This window comes from Rissa tridactyla, chromosome Z, assembly GCF_028500815.1.
Source record: "Rissa tridactyla isolate bRisTri1 chromosome Z, bRisTri1.patW.cur.20221130, whole genome shotgun sequence".
NCBI classification, from domain to species: Eukaryota; Metazoa; Chordata; class Aves; order Charadriiformes; family Laridae; genus Rissa; species Rissa tridactyla.
Window position 1 is genome coordinate 22,061,942 of NC_071497.1, and position 5,784 is coordinate 22,067,725.

A 5,784-nucleotide genomic window follows, 5' to 3' on the forward strand; every position below is an offset into this window, starting at 1 on the left:
GGCTGGTATGTGGAGAAGTAACCTCTATTTCTAAATCACTGCCTTCTTTTCACCCTGTCATGTAAAACATCTGAGTGACTTATCTGCTGTCTTAGAGATCAACTTTGGGCTAGGCTGTAGCTCAGGCAGGTGCAGGAGGAGAGTTTGGAAGTGGACAAGGACTTAGAGGAAAGGTGCCATGTGATTGAAAACAGCAGAGCTGATCCCTATGGAAATCCAAGCCAGAAAACACCACCGCAGAGATGAAAAGGCCTAGCAACCGCAAACACACAAATGTGCGTATCCACCACTCAAGAAAACTCTGGCTGCTTCAATCCCCCCCAGCCCCGTTCTGTCAGCCGGGGCGCATTAGTGTACAAACACCTCCTAGCACCTCGTAAACAAGGCAGCAGCACCTATACCTTGCATGCAAGTGCCAAGCTATTTTGTTTCCTCACTCCTGTGGTCAAGCTTTAGGGATTTCTCCAACGATGCAGAGATATTTGGTCTGTCAACAAGCAGAGCAGGTGGATCCTTCTGGCGCCAGCCCTGGATGTGGAACGGGTTGTGAATGCCTCTCTGGAGCACAGGAAACTAGTGACAGGGACAAAGGAGGTCCTGCAGAGAGCAGCCCAAGAAGCAGCCAAGCTTCAAAGCAAAATTTGGCAGGCGTGTTTGTTGTTATTTGAGTTAACTACAAAGGGAACCCCAGGGAGGGGGGGAAATCTGGAGCAGATCCAGCATGCGCATGTGCTGTGCGAGGAGCAGGGTAGGAATGCCATTTTCCAAATGCAGAATGTATAGGTATGCGTACACAAGAGCACACACACACATACATGCATAACTACTCACTGCATTTTCCTAGAGTCAGAAAATAGCTTATGTCTTGGCCCCGTATTTGTTGCTGCCTGTGACATAAGCACCGTTGATGAGAACAACAGTGCTGTGCATTGCATTTTGTAGAAAACAGACTGATTTTGTTGTGAATTTGGCTTACAGTGCTTAGCACTTCTTGTGTTGATAAGGTTTGTGTATTTTTCTTGCTGTCTCTGCAGTGAAATGGGAATGCCCAGGCTTGGAGCTTCTCAGATTGCCCCGTTTCGAGTGCATACTCCCACAGACACCCATCATCCGTGCAGAAAGCATGCTGATGTTTTGCAGCTACTCCCTAGAAACACCAAAAAGTTAAGGCTCTGCGCATAATCCTCAAACCATGCTTTTTCTTTTTTTCCTCTATGGTCATCTTTGTGAGTATGCACAGAAAAGCTGATAAGTCTGTCATCTCCTTGGGGTAACATTTTCCAAAGCCTTTAAAATAGCTTTTAGAAATAGCCTGAACAAGAAGGAATCTAGCTCTCATCGCAAGTCAATGGCTGTGTTCATACTAGCGATTTTCTTGCAGTAGCTGAACCGAAACACTGAGGCAAAGCAATTGTAACTGAGCTCTTCGCATGTCCTTTATGATGGGGTGCAGTGGGGGGTGAGGGGGGAGATAATTCAGATTTAAATACTTGCGTGAAATATTCAAGCTAGTTCTCCTTAAAGTGGCTAATGTAGACATATGCTTCAGATCTTTATAATCTACACACTTCAGTTGCATTAGAATCCAAGGTCAATTTATAAGCCCTTGTTTGCATTGTGGAAAAATAGATGAAATGGCTGCTTCTTGTAATACACAACTGGCTGCTGCAGTAATCCTGGCAGACATTAAGTAGAATGGGGCATAAAAATTCTCAATATTTTTAGTGAGCAGCAGCAGGATGCTTCTACCTACTGTTCCAGGAAAGCAGTAAAGCAGTAAAAGGTTATATCATTTAGACTTCTGGGACCAAAAATGATCACCAGCCTAGTTTTTCTTGTAATTGCAATGTAATGAATAAAATTAACATCTTATAATGTGTCTGCACTATTGTTTCTCAAGTGGCACAGTGTAATCTTGTTTGTTTGGGATTTTTTTTTAACTCAAAATATATAGGTATGACACACTGCAATACTATGTCTTTTCCGTGCTCTGCCCAAGCAAAGTTCTTGAAATTTATTTATGTTACTTCCAGAATTTAACATGATTGAAACTAATTTTACTATCATTGTTAAATGTACTGAGCTCACACGAAGAGCGATTTTCCAAGGCTCATAACCTAGCCAAATCAAATCCATTTTTTTCTCTGGAACACACAAAGCGCATGCCTGCCCATTATGATCTCTTTCACTGCCAGGTTTTAACTTTCAGCCTCCAGCTGTTTTGGCCAGGGAGCTGCTTGACATAAAATAAATAAACAAATAAATGCAAGATTAAGATAATGAGTAAAGTGTACTCTCTCTGTTCTCCTCTGGTTTCTAAACAGCTTTTCCACAGTCTTGCTCCTCAGGAAATATCGCTTTTAATGCAGAAAGTAACCCTTTGAAATGCATAGCACTCAGCGTCATACCTAAGCAATTAAAAGTGGTTAGGCTAGTTTTATCATAGTTTACATCAATGACAAGACAATGTCCTTATGCACTTTATGAAATACAGCAGAGATGCTATTGGTATGATTTTACTCACTGTTGGTCAAAAATGTAAATAAAATATTCCTCTCTTTGTGCTCTAGCGTTCCCAGGTAATCAGCTACGGAAAGTTCAACATGAACGCAAAGCAATTTCGCAAAGACAGTTAGGAGCTGCACAGAGAACTGGCTTTACGACAACCTCTTTCTCTTCCTTCACAAAGGAAAGACAAAGTAAGGGTTCTGAACAAAAGCGGGACTAACTGGAAGATCTTAAAACCAGAGCAGCTCAGAGGCTGTGTAACGGGCAAAACTCAAGGAATGGACAAACTCATAGTTGCAAAGGAAATTGGTCCTAAACACCTTTAAAAAATAGGAGCTGGCCAAAATTGTGAAGTATAGCTAGGAAGGGCTGGCTGTCCAAATTCTATTAACTGCTTATATGTGTCCTGAATGTCATAAGTAGTTTTTCAGATGACCCTTGTCTCTACAGGTGGGATTTTCAGTTAGAATTAGCACAGACTTAAGATTCAGGATGCGGTGATAGAACTTCACACTCAAATTCTCTCCATTTCTTGTCAGATTAACAACACAATTAACAAATACTGAAGACAGTAATCACATCTTTTGTCTTCAGTTACGTATGTACTTAATAGCAAAGGAGGTCCTCATTATGTAGCCAACTGTCTTCTAGAAGTTTCAGTAATTTTTACCACTTGACCAGCAAATCAAATTCTGTTCTGAGCTACACCAGTACCAGTGTATCTCCATTGCAACTTTGCTGTGTGCCTGGCAAGCTACATAGGCTTAGACAAAATTCATATCAGAATTTGGATGCAAGGATTTGGACGCAGGAAAAAAAGAAAAAGAAAATTAAATCTGCTCTCTGAAGTAATTTGGTTATGCAGACAGACATAGACTTAAACCTCCCCACAAAATTGTTGCATGTACTCATTTAATTGGCTGTCTGGTAGTCACCTATCAGTCATATTAATCTGATTTTCAAGCTTATCGAATGTTTAACCCTTTGAAAGAGTTTCTTGTCTTGTGACCTAAATATATCTGTATTGTTGAGACAAAATGCTTAAAACAGCTCGACAGGAGCTTGAACCAGTGGTTTTCTGTCCTGCTAAATTAGGCTCCTGGTAGTTTTTTAGATACAGTATTTGCAAAAGAAAAATACCATCGCAACCCCTCTGATCATCTCCTAGGAAACAGTTTGGGGGGGATGGGGGCCAGACAAAAGGAAATCTGAAAAATGTCTAATTTGTGTTCAGATATACATGTGCATTCATACCTAGTTAAATAGATGTGAAGAGACAGATCTATGTACAAACATGCGTACCTCAGAAAGAAACAGAAAAAAACTGTGGATTTAGTTACCATAAATGTTTCTAAAATCAACCACTGAGTTAAGCTGCATTTAGTTCTCACGTGGGGAACAGAGAGGCCAGAAGTAGGCTGAACCCAAAATGTTGCTCTTGTCATAAAAGCTCAACTAGGCAGAAAGCTGGGAACATAACGGTTGACAAAGATAGAGCAGAGAGCTCCACAGCTTATCCTTAATTAGGTGTTGGCACTGGCTCTTGTCAAACAGGGGGAAAGAGTGTATGCTGAAGCACACTGACACACACAGACAGCACCAGTCACAGTTGGAGAGAATACAAAGTGCATTCAAGCTGGCATTGAAAGGGATTTAGATAAGTACTTGAGGTAACAAAAATTGAAAAAAGAGGATGATAGCAATGGAAGCTTTAGATGAATTGCAACGGAGTGCACCTTTATTACAGCTTATCAGTCTCCAGACAGCAACAAACCAGCCTTCCTAGTGCATTTCTCTTCTTGGTCTCCTGGATTAAAGGTCAAAGTAACTCAAATTTATATGTTCTGTCTCTCTTGCTGCTCGCACACATTCAGCACACATCTTTGTGAATTGGTATACCAAGGATGAAAGCTTCAGCTCCTCGAATATAACAAAGGCCTTTTCCTTTGTCAAAGAGGCTCCGTTTTCCCCCTCAAACAATTATTGTCTGGAAGAGGTTGCAAACAATGTGATATTAAAAGGTCACAATAGTACTGTTGGAATAAATACACATCTGGCAACGTGCCAGTCCTAATCCTTCTTGTCTAGAATCACTGTTCTATTTTACAATCATTTGACATATTCAAATAGCTAATATGTGGGTTTATTAATAATACATATAGGCAGTATCCTAACATACACAAAAGCTGTGTGTTTTCACAATGTGTATAAGCACTTCAAGCAATAAGCTGTGCACATTTAGCTACCAGATGGTAGTTCTTATCACAGATAAAAGCACATATATGTTACTATAACTACACCCTCAAAAAGAAAATGGTAAGAAAAAAATACTCTCCACATCACAGCTTACATTATCCATCTACTTAGGCAGAAAACAGCATATGTTTTACTGGTAGGGAAACGCAGTACTTGAGAGAAAAATATGATTGCAGAGGGGGAAAAAAGGTAGAAATCCAGGGTGACAGATTTAATGTGGATGTTCAATGAAAGGTTTGTTTGGTATAATAATAATAATAGAGTGCATGTGTTGCGATTAATGTATTTAATCTCTGAACCACACAAAACATGCAGCACAAGATGTGTCCATCTTAATCCTCTATCTATTTCTGTTTTTCAGCGCCACACGATCTGCACAGGAGGTCTGAAAGTGAGAATTTTAGGGAGATACTTTTCATTGGGATATCACAACATTTTGGTAAAAAAAAAAAAAAAAAGAAAAGAAGTTTATTTCATTCACTAAAAGCAATAGCTACATTAGACTAAATTGTCTTTATGACCCAATCTACATCCATTCAGAAGGTTATTAGGAATCCATAACTTTGTTTTCTGTGTTTTATACTTATTTCCTCTCATGCTTTCCATTTTAAAATGGCAAAAAACCCCCCACACCTACCCCAAAAATCTAAAAACTTTGAGTAAAGAGATTTCCATTTTCACAGAAAGATTCATCTCCTGCTGGAGTGCCACGTAAACATCTGTGGATGAGCAACCTTAAACGTATTTTGATGCAAAGCAAATTTAAGGGGTGCTGCCCCCAACACACAAATGCATAGACACACACGCACAGACACACACGCACACAGAGACACACATAGACCCCCTCTTTGCGGCTCCAGCGCGCTGCTGTTGTCGCTCGGCTCCATCGGCCGCCGCCAGCCCCGCGCTCCTGGCGGGCTGCCAAGCAATCTCCGTTTCCCAATGAAGCCCTGATTCCATCTGCTCCAGCAGCGCAATATATTCCACTTCAGGTCAAAAGCAGGGAGCCAGTAGTATTAA